The sequence below is a fragment of the Alligator sinensis genome, unplaced genomic scaffold, assembly GCF_000455745.1.
Source record: "Alligator sinensis unplaced genomic scaffold, ASM45574v1 scaffold465_1, whole genome shotgun sequence".
Classification (NCBI taxonomy): domain Eukaryota; kingdom Metazoa; phylum Chordata; order Crocodylia; family Alligatoridae; genus Alligator; species Alligator sinensis.
In genome coordinates this window covers 2,418,799-2,438,985 of record NW_005841979.1, presented here as the reverse complement: position 1 = coordinate 2,438,985, position 20,187 = coordinate 2,418,799, and positions in this window count along the sequence as shown.

Here is a 20,187-nt window from a genome sequence, read left to right as displayed (position 1 = left end):
CCCCCCGGAGATGTCTTGCATACTCCCAGGGGTACACATACCACAGTTAGGGAGCCCCTGCTCTACTGTAACCTCCAGGTCTTTCTCTGCAGTACTGTAACCTAGCCAGTCATCCCCTAACCTGTATTTGTTCATGCAGTTGTTTTGTTTCAAGTGCAGGGCTTGCCCTTGTTGAATTTCACCTGATTGATTGTGGACCATTTTTCCAGTCTTCAGGTCATTCTGGATCCTAGCTCTGTCCTCCAGAGTGTCTTCAACTGTACTCAACTTGGCGTCTTCGACAACTTTGCTAAATACATGCTCTGTCTCATCATCCAAATTATTAGCAAGGTGCTGAACAACACCAGGCCCAGGAATTCGCTTATCATTGGGTGCAGCAAGATCGTTATCTAGCAAAATATAAGACTGTACTCTCAACAACCTCAAATTTCAAAGTAAAAAAACCAAGTAGGTAGAGAAGGAATATGTAATAACATGCCCAAAATTCCTTAAGTGGTTTGGCTTGAATTTTTTTTTCTCTGCACTATCAAAGTCCTACATGTTCCTAGTTCATTATGCTTTTGAATTTCTGGAGACCTCAATAATTAAGGGTTTGGTGCGAGTGGATGTGGTTCTGCTGACTTTGATTGGAGATGCATTGGTTTATACCTGCTTTAAATTTGGTGTCTCCTGTTTGAACTGATCAACACTGTTTAAATGTTGCTTGCGCTCTCTCTCTCTCTCTCTCTCTCTAGATAGATATCTATATGACCACTCCAAGATGCCAGTAAGGACTCCAGTATAACTGCACTTCTGGAACATGTTCAGTCTCCACTGAAGTTGATAGCAATTTTTCTTGAGCACAAAAAATTGACAACGCTCAAAAGAAGCTCTGTTTACATACAGCAATGTTAAGTATGGGAAACTTTTTTTTTTTCCCCCTCTCTCTTCTTACATTTTTAAGATGACTTGTATCTCAGGACTCTTGAGGAAGCCTGACTGTACAAGAGATCAGTGCTTTATTAGGAATAGAGCTTTTAGCTGCAGCTTTTGCGATTGGCAACCCACTTTCTAGGGTTGCCAATCCAAGAGAACATTTTTACTGACACTTTTTAAAAAAAGCAAACAAACTGAGATATGTTTCACATGATATAAATGTAACTCTTCTCTCAGCCTCTGCCCTACCTCAGGCCCCAGGCTGGATTCAAATTTAGGGGTTTAACAGCAATTGTAATAAAGCAAAAATGTTTGGTTAACAGTAAAAAGTTTGTAGTAAAAAAAATTGAGGTGACAACCCTGTTCAACTTCAGCAAAGTTTTTACACTATGCTGCCACCCTGGGGTCACTTACTAACCCCCACACCTGATTAGCCTTGACCACACTCTGCACCATGCTGCCCACCCCATAGACTGGCCCCACTTGCCTGTCCCGGCGCAGCCCCCAAAGAAGCTTACCTGTGATCCAGCTGTGTTTATAGGTAACCAACAGGACTTGGCAGCAACAGCATGTGGTTAAGGGGAGGGGATTAGAGAGCCCTGATTAAAAGCTCCCTTCATGGTTCTGTGCTTCTGCTTGGACACTAGGTGGAAATGCTATGTTTCCAGCTGTTTTCCCACCAAGGAACGTCAATCAGCTCCATATGTTTAGAGTTTTTACAAATGGCTCAATTTTTTTTTACAGATTTTAGGGATGCGTTTTTAGCTTGATTCTTTACTGATGGTCTGTAAATTTACAGGCAGTTAGCAACCCTGCAACGTTGTCTCTTAATTCTCCTTTAGTCTCTAAGACCTGATTGTCCTTGTAATAAGCTCACTTCATTGTTTCATGTTGCAGTTTGGGTATTAGCAGCCTCCAGCTCTGTTCTCATTTTATAATGACCAGTCAGCACATTCAGTTTGCTTTAGCTATCAGTTGCCATGAAGTCTCAGAGATTTGAACTGTGAGCAATATTCTGTCCTTCCAATGATCTCTCTAGGTATTTAAACTATGCTTTTCTGTAAATCCAAGGTAATTGAAGCTATTTTGTTTTAGTTCCTCCTTTTACTTTTATTACCGTTCCAAGCATTGTATGTTTATTGGAAAGTGCTGGGAAGAGCCTGTCTGCGCTATGGAGCTTAAGCTGATTATAGTTATGTTGACAGCCCAAGTGGAGATACAGTGTTCAGTGTTAGGAGGTTTTTTTCTGCCAGGATGGTTGCACCACTTCTCTGAATGATGTAAGTGAAGTTGACAGAAGCCCTCTTCAGTTGGCATAACTGCATCTGCACCAAGGGTTTTGCTGACATATGTACCTCAGCTCAGGGTATGTAGTCTTTTCCCCACCCCTAGCCAACACCGCTATGCTAGTGAAACTTTTGTAGTGTAACACCTGCAAGAGATACTTTGTGTTTTTTAATCATGAGGTGCCAAGTGGCTGTGATTCTCCACAGTACGTGGAAGATGGGGATTTCATAGACATTGGCTAGTCACTGGGTAAGCTGTTTCTGTTGTTCCTGTGAGAAATGCAATAGTCACCATACAGCTTTTCTGTAAATCCTGCTGATGTCAATAGGAACTCTTCACAAGAACTAGGGGAGAACATACTGAGTGGAGGAACAGCCGTTTCCATGTTTACCGTGTAGTTCACTGAGTCCTCAGTGCACGTTGGGTATAAAATACTCTCGCGTCCAGAAAGAGGCCTTTTGATACTAGTGGGTGCAAGGCCAGCCACTGATTTCAACATACATACTAGGTCTGAAGTTAGTTTCTCATTATGCCAAATGACACACACGTATCTTTATTTTGTAAGGAAAATCTGTCACCTCATTAAAAATGCATTTTAATTGGGCTAAGAACAGGAGTACAGTAATCCGAGGATTGTTCTGAGAGAACTACCTGTTCACTGCCTGTCCCAACTTTGCAGACTTATGAATGAGCTGGAACTTGCAGTTAAGAAAGTAGCAGTCCAGTAGTGTCACCGATCAGATATGAATATATGTAGTGCTTTCATACGTTTTCCCACTGTTTTTTGTGAGCCAGCAGTAAAATAGAAATTTACAGAAATTCTACCTCCAGATATCTTTTTTGTGAGATCTCCTTTTAGGGAACCATTGGCATAAAGTAGCTGATCGTGTTCAGTGACCTATACAAGGAGTTCCCTCTTTGGGAGATTGAAATTGATTTTCTTTGCCTGATGTGAGTGTGTGCCCCTTGACCCATTGCCTGAAAGTATACAGTGGAACAAGTGGCAGATATTTGTGCTTTTAGGACAGCACAAATCTGCCTTGAGAGCACCAGAACAAGCAGTTTTCCTGACCTGTGTTATGAAACAACCAGCATACTATATTGCAACAGTCTCTATCAGGATTTCCATAGTCGGCAGTTGTAAACGCTTACATTTAATTGGGGTAAGGTTTTCCTTACTCTGTTACGTACGGACCAGAGCTCTGATCTGTGCAGCGCATTCCCTAGAGGGCTACTCACCAAGCAGTAGAACAGTGACAGGTCCACTGCTTAAGGAACTGCATCACTCAAAGAATACAGGTTCATGTCAGTTGTCATGTTTTGCACTGTTACTGTGATGTTTATGACATGGGTTCTGGATCCACACATGATGGACCCATCTCTGACCATAAATCTACATATGACCTTGTGTATCAGCTGGCCTCTGAAAAATACTCACCATAATTTTCATATGAAAGCAACACCTGCTATCAGATCCATGCATAACTCCGTGGAAAAAATCATCAGTTTTGTGCTAGATGAAATCTGGGCACAGGCAAAAAAAATCACATAAGTCTTTCTGCTCTGTGAATGCATTTTTGAGAAGGGAAGAATGTAGACAGAAGTGTTAAAGTTCTGACCTCAGTCTGCCTTTGTAAGTTCAGAAATTAAAAAGCAATTTATTTTTTTTTGGTTTTTGGGTTGTTTTTTTTTTTTGGGGGGGTGGGTTGGGGTTTTTTTGGTTTAACATATGGTTGCAAGCTTTGCTAGACATTGAGGAGTCAAATCTTTAATTCTGACCTTCTTTGATTTTTTTTTTTTTTTTTTTTTTTTTTTTTTATTTAAACACCCTTGATGACTAAAGGTTATGCAATGTTATTTGTGAATTCTGCCCCTAAAAGGAGGGGGGAAATGGTGGGGGTGGGGTGGGGAGGAAGAGTCCTGCTGTAAATAACATGTTAAAAACTTATATTGCTATAGCGATTTTGGGATAAGGAAGAGTTTTAAATAAAATAAAATCTTCGTAGCTAGAAATAGAAAAGATCTCTCATCACACAAAAAACACTGGAATAAATCCTAGGTTGATATACACTCCTTGTATTTCCATTGTCTCCATTAGTATTTCACCAGTTCAAATCGATTTGGGTTTTGGTCCATGGTGCTATTGCTGTGAAGTAATGAATCCGATAGCTGTTTGTTTGTTTGTTTGTTTGTTTTTAAAGAATGTTAATTAAGACAAATGTATAGTTTTAAAAATAAGTTCTTATGATTAATTTCTGACGTGTTTAGAGCATATTTTACAAATTTTGGAATTAACTCGAACACACAAAAGATCCATGCTAAAGAGCACGTTTTGTTATTGATATGAGTTATTTAGATAAAATTAAGACGCGTTTTGCTTTCAAGTGCACTGGTAAAACCATGCCATCCTTCTGTTTAACCGTTAGCATGACCTTGAATTAGTAATAAGTAACTTTAGAATCAGAGTTTGGTCCATCATGTCTGGGTACCCTCCTGTTTTACACCAGTGTTATCCTGATTTTAGAGTCAGGAGTGTGAATCTACATGACAAACATATTAGAAACGATAGTTTCTCACTAGTGAGCCAGCTTTTCAGACTTTGGAAAAGGAGGGAAATGTTGTTTTCTGTGGAGCAATACTCTAAAGATTGAATGCTAAATAATTACTACTTTACAGGCTTATGAATCGGTAGAATAGAAGGCAAGTATAGGGCAAGGGATTCTTTGAAAGACTAAAAGGAGGTGATGGTGTTAATGGAAAAGATGTGGGTGGCAATCGCATATTAAAGACCTTGGAATATTAACCTTTGACATGCACATGTTGTTTATTTCATGCTTGGTTTATAGTTTAAAAATTTTGGAGGAAAGGCACCTTTTGTCCTTTTAAACACAACAAAATGTTTGTGAAACAGTTTTTTTTTAATTTTGTTTGTTTATTGAAAAGCAGGAACTTGAGTGGTGTTGGTCAGACTGACAGTCATTTGATTGCATTTATAGCGGTAGCTGAAAGTCTCTTATTTGGAGACCATATGATTTCATTTGGAGTGCAACACATGCTGCATTCATTGAGAGGATTAGCTGAATTCCGTGAATTAGGAGGGTGACCTTGCAGAGCATAATATAGTTGACTACATGAGAAACTTTCGTTCTGTTTTTCTTTTTACTGTTTTTTATATTTCTGAAGTTCGTTTGTTCAGATGGTCCTTATTTATGTTTTTCTGTCCTCATGTAAATGTGCACCCTTGATGGTTTTTGTGGGCGGGCCATATTTATAATAGTGAGAGCAGGATTTGGCCTAGAGAGCTACAGTCATGCAGTGGAATAGGCTAGCTGTAGGATAATCTACCAGAGTTGAATCTTAGTTGAATCGTAGCCTATTTGAATACTGTTTAGTAGATTTTACATTTTTAACTTCTAGGCTAACTAGTTGTCTTCTATATGACTCACCCCAGTATCTGTCCAAGATTAATAAACTAGGTTCTGTATAGAGGTTAAGGTTGAGATTTTCAAAGCTGCTTTAAGGGCTTTGGATATCTGGTTCATCTTGGGTTTCCAAATTCCCTAGGTGGCTATAAAAAAAATTGAGCTCTAAAGATTTCAAAAAGTAGAAGTCCTCAGCCAAACTTTCCCTTTTTCTTAAGACAGGTGTCACATGCTTTGAGTAGCTTCATTCCAGGTTCCTACCTTTGCACTATAAGGATCTATATTGTAGTGCTAATGGGACTTCTCCCTCTGGCTTCTTTCCTGTTCCATTCGGGAAGAGCACAGAACTGTAGACGCTTCCTTAGCCTGATGAAGGATATTTGTACCTGAAAGCTTGCAAAAAAGAATTTTTCCAACTATTTGAGTTGGTCTAATAAACGATATCAGATTTACCCAAAGAACCTTGTCTGCCTATGTCCTTAGACCAACACGGCTATGATCTATGCTTAGCATTTTCCATTGGTTGCCTGTAGGTGACTCTCTGCTCTATGCTTATTAGGGCTGTGCGAAATGGGCCCTATTCGATTCAGATTGAGCCTGAATTGGGGACAGAGATTCAATCCGTTGATTTGGATCGCTGTCTCCAATTCGATTCAGCCAAATCCGAATCTGAATATTCGATGCTGATTTGGTGAATCAGCAATTCGAACACAAGCACAGTTTTTAAAAGTTTTTTGTTTTTGTTTTTTTTTCTACATACCTTGAGGTAGCAGGCATGGTTTGTGATAGCTGGGGTGTATGGAGCATCCCACAGGAGCATGGGGGGGGGCTCTCCAGCATGCTTGGCAGGGAACCTGGAAGTGGACAGGAAGTACTTCCAGTCCACTTCTGGATCTGCCGTGGAGCATGCTGTGCCCACCTCAGCCCCAGGAGGCACCAGTCACTGAGCCAGAGGGTGCAGGGGGGCCAGCAACCTCCCCGGTGGACCAGGAGGTGGACCAGAAGTGCTTCTGGTCCACTTCCGGGTCTGCTGCCAAGCGTGCTGAGGAGCCCCCCACGCTCCTGTGAGATGCTGCATCTGCCCCAGCACTGCAGTGTTCAGAGCCCCTGCTACCTAGAGGTATGTCGAAAAAACATTTAAAGCTGTATCTACGTCCAAATTGCTGAACCTCTCCGAATCAAATCGGAGGACCCTTTAATTTCTTCGAATCTATTTGGATTCAGAGATTCGGCCACCAAATTGGGCTGAATATCCATTGAATCAAATCAGGGACTGAAGCTTCACACAGCCCTAATACTCATCTCCTCTGTTGGTACATAAAATTGTTCATTGCCAGAATGTAAGCCTCCCCAGAGTAGAATGGGATCAAACTCTGGAGGCATATTAGCTTGTTAGTTGGGAGAATGGGAAACTCAAACACTTGAAAGCAGACGAGGATTGCCCTCCTGAGGAAGGTATAATATTGGGGTGTCCCAATACCAGGTCCGTAGTGTAATAGGATCTGGATCTGGGTCTTAATTGCATTGTGGCAGTAGTGAAAAAAGAGAGATGATAAAAAAAAAAAAAAAAAAGAGTGACTACTATATGGAATATGGCTGTTTACTGAGATTTCTGTCAAGAACCAAAGTTTACGTGGCTGTGAAAGTAGTTTTTAGATGTGGAAATATTGGTATTTGAACTGTTGTCAGAAGTATACCAGGGTAGCTCTGTGCCCTGAGCATCAGGGATGCCTGGGGCAGAGCTGAGTACCATGGTGCTGATGGGGCTGGCTATTTCTGAGCCCTCCCAAAGGAAGCACCCAGTCTACTGTCCTGGTTACCTCTACCACCTACCCACCCCTCCTCAAAGTATGCTAATGTTGGTGGTGCCTGTGTAAGTTTCTTGAAGTAAAGATAAATGTATTATTGAAGGCAATTTAAAGTAATACAGCTGGTGAGACAACCTGTTTAACTCATTCCTTTTTTTATGTAACTCCCCACTTAGGTCAGCACGGCAGTACAATAAGCTGCATATAAGATGAAAGACATTGCGAAAAAGCTCACATAAATAGCATGCAGTAGCATATCTTTAGAGGAAACAAGACTATCATGAGTACCTCACCCTTGCTCTACATATTCTTTTGGCTTCCCATTCAACTCTGAAAACATTGTTGGTCTCTAGTACTTTTACACTCAGTGCGCTAAGGCTTGTCTGTCTCAGACTACTTCTGCAGAACAGGAGGGGATGCCAAGCACAGGGGATACTGTTGTGGCTGTGTTAGTAGCACAGGCTCCCTGTGGGCTGTCCCCAGCCAGCCCACCCCAAATTGTGCTCCTGGATATACTAAACATGTGACACATGGGGGTGATGGAAATGAGACTGAGCTTTACTTCCTGGCTGCCATAATGTAATATGGGTTTAGCTATAGCTATGCCAAAAGCAACTGTAAAAAAAAAAAAAAAAAAAAAAAAAAAAAAAGTTATGGAACAAATCATGAGATTAAAATCTCATTGGTTTTCATCTACTTTTTTTGAGTTTAAAATAGGGTGTAGTTATATCAGGTTCAAAATTCAACCTGCTTGTATTCAAAACTCTTGCCACCCTACTGGCTGCTCCTGTGCGACACTGCTAAACTTGTCATTCCCCAGCTTGAAATTTGCTATGCATTTTCCCTCCATCTCCATCTGCCCTCTTTCCTGACTTATCCTCATAGCCCAGACTTTATCTGTCTCCTGCCCCAGGTTTTTAACTGAAGACTGGATATGCTGTACAAGATGTTCTGTAACTCAAATGGGAATCGATTCAGGAAATCCTTTGGTCCAGACAGGGCAGTCTAGATGATTCTGGTGTTGCTTTTTAATGTGTGAATCTATACACCCACATTCTTTCTCTTTTATTGTCTCCTAAGTTGTCTATTGTTCTTGTAATTAACTTTCCCTAATGTTTTTTCCTAGCTTTCTCATCTCTCAACTTCTAACTCGTAGCATCCCATGCTCCCTTTTGTATTGCCCCACTGTCCTCTGCTTTGAACAAATAGAGCAAATAGGTGGTGGACATCTTCCCTGATAGGAAGGTGGGACTGTAGCTTCATTTCTGTTAGTTGTCAAGACACTGGGAGATCAGATATCATCTCTTGTTATGTTTGTGATAATACTGCAGGAGCTAACAGTTTGGGATATAGTAGTTTATATTCCTGTCACATAGGAAGGCTCAGAATCCAGTAACTCCATTTGCTACTGTTACAGAGTAGGCAATTTTACAGACCAGATCAGTAGGAGCCTTAACTTTACCAGCCACCTGGATACCATAGTTAGGGACACACTAGAAATACTCTCTGGAGGTAATATTTAATAATAAAATATTAATATTTTTCCCTGCTATAGCTTATGGCTAAGTTCACCTCAGGCTTCTTGAAAGCCTGTAAGCGCTCCAAGTATAGTGCAGACAAGGTTCCTTGGGTGAATTTGATATCTTTTATTAGACCAACCCAAATAGTTGGAGAATAGTTATTAAGCAAGCTTTCGGGTTCAAAAACCCTTTGTTAGGCTAAGGAAGTTTCAGCAGTTGGTGTGTGTTCTTCCTGGATGGAATGAAAAGTAAAGTGCTCTACATTAGGTTCAGACAGAACTGAACACACACGTGCTGGGCAGGGGCGGTGTTTGGAGCCTGTGAAGTATGTGGCCACTTGGGGGTGCTCCTGCATGTCTCCCAGGAGGCTGCCGGAGCAACCAAGCAGCCAGCCATCTGTGAGTGGCCAGTGGGGCTCCTCTCCCCTGCCCCCCACCCCTGCCAGTGACTGTAGGGGTTGGGGGAGGAAATGGAGCCCGTCCGTCCCATAGACCATGCCTGGTTCCCACAAAGAACCATTCCCCCAAGCTGGGGGAGAGGGTGGGGCAGAGGGGGGAAGATCTGTGTGGCAAAGAGGCTCCATTTCCTCATGCTCTGGGCTGCAGCTTGAGAAATGGAGCTCTTTTGCTACATGGACCCAGCCCATGCCCACAAGCTTGCAGGGGGGATCCATGCAGCAGGGAGGCTTTGTTTTCCCCAGCTGCAGCCAGGAACCTGGGGAAACAGAGCCTCTCTGCTGCACAGACTGGCCTGTGTGGCTGTTGTGAAAGACCCTGGGCTCCTTCCTCTGCAGCACCCCAGGCCTGGCTGTAGCGTGTTGCTGGGCTGGGGTGGATGCGGGGACAGAAACACTTCTTATTTCACCACCATCCCCGGCCAGACTGCGCGTAGGGCTGGGATCAGAGGTTGTCACTGATTCGGGTCAGTGGCAACCAAGGGGATAGGGCCAGCCTGGCACTTGTATAGAGCAAATGAGCTCTGCCCAAGGCTAGAGCACAGCTCTGCGCTACGCTGCCAGGGATGGCAGCTATCATGCTCTAAGTTCACCCTTGGTGGGATTTGGCACAGATGTTCAATAAAGCAGTGCAACAAAGTGCTTTAATCTAATACCTCATTCATTGAGGATTAACTTAGAACACTTTTAGAGTGAGATCCACCATTTTTAGAGCCACGAGCATCACTCAGTTATGGCTTTAGAGTGCTTTTTGCCTGCTTAAAGCAAGATAGGTATAGGTTCTGTACCTAGGCTGTAAGAGAATGGCATAAAATACCAGTCTAAGCTTAGTACTTGCGTTGCTGTGCCTTTTCAGTGGATTGATTATGAAAGGAATACTAAATCACGATGTTTTGCTAATTCTTACTCCAGCTGTCAAGTGTGGGTTGTCCCTTGTCACATCTTTCATGCAAGCAGAACTGTTGGGAGGAGATCTTAAGGTTGCCCATGCTTTGTTTTTGGAGGGACCACTTTTTTGTGCTGGAAAAAATAAAAGTGGGAAAATGCAAATTTTCTGACTGTTAATTCAGAAAAGTTTACCCACAGGCAAATTGAAAGGGAAGTAGACTGCATTGCAGAAGCAAACATACTCAAAAGTCTGAAATCACTGCTGGTCGAATAGAACACAGTGTGGCTATACCTGGATAGAGTTGCATATATCTGATTAAAGTTTATCCAGCAAGGTGCTAGGCTCTCTGGCCTTAATTCGATCTTAAGGGTAAGCCCTCCAATCGTAAGGGCAAGCTTAAACTGAAGTGCTTGTCTGGGTTCTAGGGTCAAGAATCTTGCCAGATCAAATCCATATGTCAATCTTGTTCTGTCATTTAAGGCCAAGATTTGCCAATTACCAAGTAAAAAAAAAAAAAAAGTTCACTGTGCCATAGTTCACTGTGTTTTATACCATTCAGGCAAGGACCATACCTGATACTGTTCTGCAAAGCCTGTAGCATATGTTTATGTATACCTCATTATAAAAAAGAACACCTGCTAAAGATGTAACTTTTTTGTTTATGAACCTAGCCAAGGATTTATCATAAACCCTCAAACCACGTAAATGGCATTTATAAAAACCATAATGCTTTATGCTATTCAGAAAGAATCCTGCTATCATAGATTGCTAGATGTTAATGCCCAAAGAAGGGATTTGTTTTCTTCTTTGACCTCAAAGTCTTTATGCACATCTAGACCTCAGTGGGGCAATGTATGAGAGTCAGGTGTGCAATATTTAGCTGCATAGCCCACATGTGGCTGATTTTTCTGTATTTTTTCCACCAAAGGTCATCTTTCTTTCTGTGAACCTGCATTCCTCAAGTTCATGTGATAAAAGATGTTGGGTTGAATTTTGAAAAGGCACCAGAACTCCAAGTCACCGGGTTTTAGGTCCCCAAGTCACACAAATGCTTTTGAAAATGTTACCCATTTTCTCACTCCGGGAAGCAAGGCTATGATGCTAAGCAATTTTTCCTTTAAAATTCTGTATGTATTTTATAATAGCTGTGGGAGGACTCAGTGTTAGCGAGAAGCAGGTGTTTTTACTGCTGTACATTTTTGCAGCGTGTGCTGCTTGTTACTGTAATATGGGGATTCAGGGCTCCTAAAACATCTTTATGGTTACAGGTAAACCATGTTTCCCACATGTATAACCACCCTATTATTTCTCACTCTCCTAATACAAAGTCTTCCTCTCTCCTATAAGAATTTTCTATTATACAAAAAAGGCAAGGCCAGTACATGCTGGTTTAAAAAAAAAAAAAAATCATCTAATAGCATCCTTTGTTCTCTCTTCACTATCATTTTCTTCCTCCCCTTCTCTTTTCCCAACTTCTTACTTCAGTCATAGCCAGTAATGCAAGCAGTGCTCTCATATCATAAGTAAATTTGCTTAGCTGTGATTAAATATTTGGCCTGTAGGTAATATTGCACATATCGAAGAAAACACCCCTCATGTGGCAGGTTGGGGCCAGGTAAGGGTCCAAAATATTCCAAGCAGAATACTTGAGAATACTGGGTGCACCTACACATGTACTTTACTGTGGAGCAGACTAATTAGCTCTGCAGTAAAGTGTCACCATCTACACATGCAGCGGTATTGAGGCACAGTATCTTACGGTAGAGTAAATTACTCTACTGAAATGTACGTATGGATGCTGACTGCAGGCATAAATTGCAGGCCCCCAGTCAGCCCAGCCTGCCAGGGGCTTGCTCTGGCCTGGCTCAAATTGCTGCTGTCTCAGGTGCATGTGTAGACGCTGCACCTGGGAGCAGTTTCCTGCAGCTCAGATGGCACCAGAGTTTATTGCATCACATTAATTGCATGTGGTAGGTGCACCTACTGTGTGTGTAGATGTCAGTCTGGATCCTTCAGTGATTTCTGTTTCTCTGCCTGCTATTTTAGTGGGTTAGATGCTTCTTGACGTTCTTAGTACTTTCTCCTTTCTCAGGTGATAAATGATGGTATGTCTACACTGCAGCTGCTGCACAACTGCAAGTAGCTACTAGGTTTGACTGCTTCTAGTAGTCTAGCCACAGCAGCACGGATGTAATTATGGTCTATAACTGCCCTAGGTAGCTTCTCGTGCAAAATATGGGATACTCAGGTTTTTGCAGGTATTCTGTTGGCAGAACCTAGATCAAACTAGCCTAAGTGTCAGGACTACACTGAAGTACAGCATTGAACACAATGTATTCACACTCGCTTGCACAGAGATGTCGACAGGTTAATTCAGTTCCTCTTTCTGTTTCTACCTGTTTCTTCACTGAAACATTTAGCTCTCTTGCGGATTGTAAAATAGCGTGTCTTGCTTTTCAGGTCTGTTACAGCAATTTGATTCTCCAGTTCCAAGCAGTCACACTGATTACATTAAATCTAATGATTTTGGAATGCAGTCATATTAGGAGTCTGCCAGGAAGCCTACGTGAATGCTTTTGAGTGATTTCTGGCAAGACTCAATTCTGCTCTTGTATATCTTTGCATGTGTCAGTGGGAGATGTTCATTCAGAGGACAAATTAGCCCTGAATGTGAAGCAACACTCTTCCATACAGTTTGCTGAGCAAAATACAGGAAAGTAAAAATATTAATGAATTTTCATTGTATGGTAACAGGGAACCTCCAACCAGGTATTAGGCCCCATTGCCCTGGACACCACAGAAGCAGAACCACCATGTTGCAGATAAGCTAAATAAATTAACAAAGTAATGGAGAGAAGGTGAAGAGAACAAGGTGACAAGAAAGGCAAGTTTGTTTCCATGTAGACATCATTTGCAAGAACAGTAATCCTGTACTGGCAGGGGATAGATTAAATGAAATAAAGCCAGGAAGAAAAAAGACCTTTTATGAAATAACTAGGGTCTGTTTTAGTGGCAAGAACCTGTTTGCTAGTCTTTCTGAGATGGTAAGGAAACTACCTATATACTTTCTATCATGCTTAACAACTAGGGTCTCAACCCTGCTGTGCAATTCAGTCAAAATATCCTCTGGACATCTTGGGTAATACTTTATGATGGTGACTTTCAGATGTCACTCTCATGTCATTTCTAATATTCTCATTAACTAACAGACAGCTGCAGTGCATCTTCCCTCATGTTCCACTACTAGTGAGCTCAGGGCCCTTGTGAAAAATCCATGGGAGTGAAGCAATTCAGTCTTCATGCAATGAGGGTCTTGGGCTTCTTTCCTGTAGTTGGTAGAAAATAGTGCCAGTCTTATGTAATGGCTTTGTGATCTAGTTGGCTCAACCAGGTCAGAGTGCAGACCACCAATTCAGCTGAATTTCAGACACAATCCCAGGGGTGAACAGCTAGTGTTTTATGCAACAAGCTGCAATTTAGTTACCATAACAACTTGGTGCTCTCTTCGTAATATTGGCATTCTGCCTCTGTGTGATGTACAACCCTAGCAAGTGAAAAGGTGCTTTTATCTTTGTAATATTTATTAGTAAATACTGGCTTCCCTTGCTTTATGTGGGTTTTGTATGTGCGAATTTGCTCTTATGTGATGACCCTCTTTATACCAAAAATTCGTTATATGTGAGGTAAATTCACTCTTGAATCAGTAAATGCAATTGGTGTGGTGGAAGCCTGCAGTCAGCTGCTTTGTGTGGTGTATTGTGGGAGTGACACACACCAAAATATAGTCTCCTGTGTGGATCTGTGCTCCTTGCTTATTGTCTGCGACACGTGTTTCTGTAGTTGCCATTCCCATTATGATAGTTCCCTGTGCTTGTGTGTGCTGTCTGCTGTTGGTGAGTACCAAAATTGTCTTGTAAAAGTGGGTCTAGGGGTTGGTACAGTTGAGGTCTTGGAACGTATCTCTATTTGTTACATTGTAAAGTGGGTTCCCTTTATTCAAATTCGAGTAATGTGCTGTTTTCCAGGAACACATGTACAGCATAAAGCAAGGGGAAAACTGTAGTGGCTTTTTTGGATAGGAGGACAGCAGCTCAGAATCATTGCTCTTTATTGGGTTTGTGCCAACCTTTCATAAACTTCATGGGTATACAGCATGTGGATGCCACAATGATGCTGTTTTGTACTCTAATTATGAAAAAACCTGTCTCTGCACATATACTGCATGCATACATAAACTGTATGTTTCATTAACACGCACACAAAATGCTTGTGGGTTATCACTTTAATTTTTGGGGATTTGAAGGTCACAATAACTGCTGTTGTCTCCCTGCCCCACTCTGACCCCACCAGCAACGGAAAGAGTTATGTGATTGTACTAATATTGTATTATTCCTGTAGCATGCAGTGACTGGAAACTCTATTAGGGCAGAAGTAATGTGACATAGGTTATTAGTGTAATCCATTTATCACTGTAGGGGAAAAAACACTTTAATTAAACTCCCATATTAAAGGGACATTGTCAAGAATGACATGTTAACAGTTGCCTTTTTCTTTCTTTTGTATGTCTGTTTGAAAGTTTGAGATTTCCTATTTGATCTGTTCTTCCTTGTTCATTTGACATAATTTTATTTTCACCTGGATACTAATGGTAGTTTAGGTCCCAATCCATACACAACATGAAGTAAATGACTCACCTTCCTGAATTCAGTCGGACTTCTCACATGCTTCATATTAAGCATATGCTTAGTGCTTTCCCAAATGGGAGTTTGAGCAGGCCAGAATCTACTGTCTTTCCTCTACTATTTTGTTTGACACAGTGGAGATTGTCAACTCTGCCTAAGGGTACAGAGTGGGTGTGCTATCTCCACACCCAGTCTATATTCATGCAGCTGACTTTAAGCTGTGTAAAAGTAGAACAGGATTGGCAAGTGCAGCCGTTCTCTGCTTCTAGAAGCCAAGTGAGGAAACTGATGCAAGTAACTTAGGGCATGGGGTGGGACACATAGGATTGGGGGGGGCGCTGGTGGGTTCAAGGTAGGGTTTGGCAGGTCCAGGGGGCTTTGGTTGGATTAGGAAGGCTGACAGGTTTGCGGGGGGAGGGCAGTCGGGGAAAGGGTGTCAGGGTAGGGGGTTACGAATAGCATAATCCTGGGGCTGGCTTGAGCAGCTGAGTTTTCCCAGCTGTGGGGCTGTGCTGAGAGCACACGCAGGCATCTCAGTACCAAGTTAACTCTTTCTTAGTTTGGGTTAACCCAATCTTGACCTAAATTAGAGCACCTTCTTGGGTGAACTTAGATCAGGCATGCCATTTTTTGGGTAATTTTAAGTCCTCTGAATGACTGGGCACTTAGATTGAGCCAACCCTAGTTAGGTCAGTCTAAATGTAGTGCCTGCATATACCTTAAGGGTAAGTACTGACAGTCCAAAAAGCCCAAGGGTGAATCTATTCTATCTTCACAGGTTAGTTTAAGCTGTGTAGATTGAACCAATAAGCAAATGAACAGACATTCACTGTTAACTCTGGAAATGCAGCCACATGCCTGATCAGCTAGAGTAGACAGCTTGGGCCAAAGCTAGCCCACCCACTCTGTAAGGTGGGGGTTTGCAGAGGAGGAACAAAACATCCTGGGATGCTGGGGGATTATGAGTTGACTTGAATCTTGAGGGGATCTGGGACAGAAATTCAATGAACTGATTTAACCTAAATCAGTTAAATCTGATACTACGTCCATCCAAGTTATCTTAAACTTGTTTTGATCATTTTGTAAGTCGTTTATATGCACTGAACTTGTGTGAACCAGTTTCCAATCACTTATACCAGTCCACGTGTAATTTCTGTCCCTTTCTAAATGTCCACATCTTGAGGATGTGTCCAAAATTTCACTGTGTCCCTATGTTGTTTTTAAACTGGCCATCTGTGTGCTGCTTAAGTAGCTTTCCAGTGTGCAAATATAAGGTTGTGTATTTGTATCAGCCAAAGAGATAGGCAAATAATTACCTAATACTTGAGCATAAAATTGGTTCCTTTATAACTTTGCGGATATAAATGTAGTTCGTAAAACTTGTCCCACATTCATGAACACAGGACACAATAGCCTGCTTGTGTGTGCAAAGAAAAATCATAGATTAAGACTTTTTAAAGTGCCCTGTTTTTGTGTGCCTCAGTTTTGGTGATGAACATAAGACTCCTTACAGGTACCTGGTTTTCAGAAACTCCCCTCTGAAAATCAGGTCAATTTTGGTCATCCAAAAAAACCTTGTCATTTTGAGTATTTTGGCCTAACACATTTTAGGTGTTGTTGCAAGTAATGATATATACACATTTATTTATTTTTTAAATGATGAAAAATACCAAAACAATTTTTTAAGTTCTGTCCCCTGATACACAAACAAAAATGTCAAGGTAGACAATTATTCTTATAACCATTTTGAAAGAGGGCATGACTAGTTTATCCTCAAGGAACAAAATGAAAAGTTGAAAGAATGAGAAACCTTAGTTTAAATTTCCATGGAATCCCAATGAAATGCAGAATCCAGTGGAGCAAGTCTGCTTCATAATGGTAAATCATTGTAATTACCTCTTCCTTTTTCAAACCCACAGGGCAACGGCTCCAAAGTCCTGTCTTCCTGCCTGGATGTACTGAAGCAGTGCATTTTTATTTTTTTTAATCTGTGTGGGGGTGTGTGTGTGTGTGTGTGTGTGTGTGTATGTCGCCCATTTGCGATTCCTAATCCAAATAGTAGTGCCAAGAATTTAACCACAATCCCTTGAGTGTAGCATACTAGTTTACTGTTTAGCTGAGTCAGTACTCCAGTTGGTTCCTTAATTCAGGGTGGTTTTTGATGTGCCATTCCAGCTGCCACTAGTTTACATTATCCAAACAAATAACAATGCCCTACAAATACTTGCGGGAGTTGTACAAAGGAAACGCTTTCCATTTCCTTATTTGTTCTATTTAAATTTTTCTATTATGCATTTCAGGTTCTCAGTATTTTGTTTTTTCCTGAGTAATAGATTTAGCATTTTCATTTTGGCTAGAAAAATAGGAAAGGCCTGACATAAAGTTGCTTTACTTATCAAGTGCTGCTTGTACTATTTGGTAGAAAAATTGCATAAGATAATAATTTGAGGGCTCCCTCCCTTCCTCCTGAAAAATATGTGCTTCCATAAAAAAACACATTATAATTTGGCTTACAGAAAAAAAAAAAGTTTGTAAAAATCTGCAAACAATAACAGGATTTAGGAGGACCTTCAAAGTAATTTTGGTATCATCAGCAGTCCATAAACATCAGTGGCTCATTAGAGTTCCACAATGCTGACTCTAATTATTAAGTTTGTTCAAAAGAAAAATATAAATTTTAAAAAATTTGAATGACTAATCACACAGGAATATGCAATTCTAAAAAGAATTTTGTGAGATATAGTGTTTTGTGCACTAAATTAAATATTTATTTCAGGTCCTATTTTTAGACCAAGCATCAGATAAAGGAAACGTTTCAAAACATGATTCGTATATAATTTTAATATTCATACAATTGTGCAATTGTTTTTAAGACTTCACATAGTTATCACCTTAGGGGAAGGTATGAAGAATAAATGGAATGGGAGTCTCCTGAGAAGAAATATGGATCTCAAATCTTTTTGCTTAAGAAACATTGGCTATCTGCAGGGCATATGAAGAAAGAATGTGTTAACACTATATTGCAGCTTCAGCACAACAGCAATGAAACTGGAAAAAAACTATACTTACTCTAAGCTTGCATGCAAATGGAACTCTCTATTTACATGGAAATCCTTTTGGAGTTGGACAGAAATGACAGGTTTTAAATCTGCTTTATTCATTTTTTACCCACTAGACTTCTAACACCAGCACAAGTTGAAGCTTTTGAAGTGTGATCAAAGATACCACATCAGCTGATGAGCAATGAAAATGAAGACCGCTAAAGTTTTGTTGCTTTATGTAGCTGCAAATACTATTTTTTCATTGTGACTATGGTCTTCATCAACATCATTTTCAGAAAAAGAATAAAAATACAAATTACTCCATAGTGTCGGTGATGCCCATGTGTCTGGAATCTAGTTGCTAAATTTTCAGTAGTCCAGTGACCAACTAATATCCTACTACACTTTCCCCCTCATCTCTTCTGTTCTGATCCCTTCTTACTTTATTCTTAAGTCTCTAGCAGATGACTTTTGTGCTTGTTTTTGGTTTGCAGATAAAAATGCATTTCTATGTATTTATATGTGGTCCTACAAATACCTTTCACACATGTGCCCTCTCCCTGTTAAGCAGTTACCTTGGAAAAGAGATGGATTTTGCAATATTTGTATCATAATAAGGAACAAATCCAAGACGAAGCATTTCTGTAGATAGTGCTTGTTCCCACCATGTAGAGGAGTGCATTCTTGGCTGGAGTGCCTTGGCTCATCTTGTGACCGATGAGACAAATCCCAAGAAGCAAACAAACAGTTTGTCAGACAACCCATAAGGTTTTCTTTTCCTGATTGCTATTTATTTGTTTAATCTGTGGCGGGGGGGATGTCTTTCTCCCCTAATTTATCTTTCTTCTCCCTCATCCCTACCTTGGTAGCTGGGAGAGAGCTTCTAGTCTTGTTCAAGAGAAAAGACAGCTTCCATGGCTATTTTTCCTTTTATCCTTTTCAAGACCTGCTCTAGAAACAAGTTTTGGATGGGTTGGGGGGCTATGAAGTCTCTTCTAGACACCATGGCTAGGGCAGACATTACACACACAGCAGTTTAAGTGATCAGAAACTGGTTTAAACGTGTGACAACAGATGTTCACTGAACATTAAACCAGTTTGAAAATGACTGAAACCTGTTTGAGATGATAAACCTGGTTGAATGTAGTATCAGACTTAACTGATTTGGGTCAAACTAGTTTATGCAATGTCTGATCCAGACCCCTTCCTAGTTTAATTTAAAAACCAGAATCCCCCAGCATCCCAAATGCTTTGCAGCCCTGGACAGGGCTCCAGAGAGTTGGGCTGGCCCCTCTCCTCTACTCCCTAGATGGAGCTCTGGCAGAGATGGTAGGCACAGCCATGTCTTCTTGGCTTTCCTGTGCCCTCCACCTCCCCACAACCATTCCCTGCTCAAGCAGAGATTTTCCCTCCCCCCTCCCATTGCCCGGACTGTAGCCAGCATGTGGTATGCTAGCTAATGCTGAGAGGTGTCTGTGTAAGGCAGGCAGGACAGTGTCTGCTTAGGGCTTTTTGGAGTTAATCAGCAGCTCAGCTGGTAATGTCCCTCCATTCTTTCCTTGGAAAAAGTTGTTTAAGAAGAGCTTGAACTAATGAGAGGCTTTTGTTTGTTTTTTTTTTAATGGGCTGATAATCACTCTGTTATCAACTCCTTGCTGAGCTGACCAGGAGCAGTGAGGGGAGGGGGCCCTCCCTAATTAGAGCATCCTGCCAGGGCCTGGCCATGCCCCTACCCATTAAGCTCAGCACCGTCGAAGGGAAGGGAGGGCTGCCGTAGCGCTCCCCTGGCTTTTAGCCTGAGCCACTGCAGGCATGTGCCTGCATTTCTTTCAACCAGAGGGGATGTTTGTGTGGTTACAAACAAGTCGGCCTAGCCAAGTTAGACTAACCTGAAAAGATTGCATCAATTCAGGCTCAGGCTTTTTGAATGTCTGCCCCTAGCCAATGTTTCTGAGGAGGGATTGTGTATTTTTTTTTTTCTTAATTTTCTATCCACCAGCTTGTTTAGCAATAAGCTGTGCTGCTGCCTAGGGGTCAACCTCTCTACTGGTTGAAAGGAAGGCTCCAGCCACACCCTGGTGTCTTAGCTGCTTTCACATCTGGTACACTCTCTCTCTTGCTGCCCACATCCAGTGTCAGTGTAGGGACATACCCAGTTAACCAAAACAT